Source organism: Mandrillus leucophaeus, unplaced genomic scaffold (genome assembly GCF_000951045.1).
Source record: "Mandrillus leucophaeus isolate KB7577 unplaced genomic scaffold, Mleu.le_1.0 Scaffold268, whole genome shotgun sequence".
Taxonomy (NCBI): Eukaryota; Metazoa; Chordata; class Mammalia; order Primates; family Cercopithecidae; genus Mandrillus; species Mandrillus leucophaeus.
In genome coordinates this window covers 3,548,936-3,549,276 of record NW_012102787.1, presented here as the reverse complement: position 1 = coordinate 3,549,276, position 341 = coordinate 3,548,936, and positions in this window count along the sequence as shown.

The following is a 341-nucleotide window of genomic DNA, read 5'->3' as shown; positions in this document are numbered from 1 at the left end:
TGTTTTGTCCCTCAGGGACATTTGGCAATGTCTACAGACACTTTGGTTATCACAGTTGTGGTAGAGGCCAGAGATGTGGCTAAATATAATAATACACAGTAACAGTCACCACAGCAAAGAATGATCTGGCCCAAACTGCCATTAAGTACTGAGGTTGAGAATCTCTGTTCTAGACCATTAAAAGGGGGTAGAATTGGCCGGGTGCAGTGGCTCACGCCTGTAATCCCAGCACTTTGGGAGGCCAAGGCGGGCGGATCACGAGGTCAAGAGATCAAGACCATCCTGGCCAACATGGTGAAACCCCGTCTCTACTAAAAATACAAAAATTAGCAGGGCGTGGT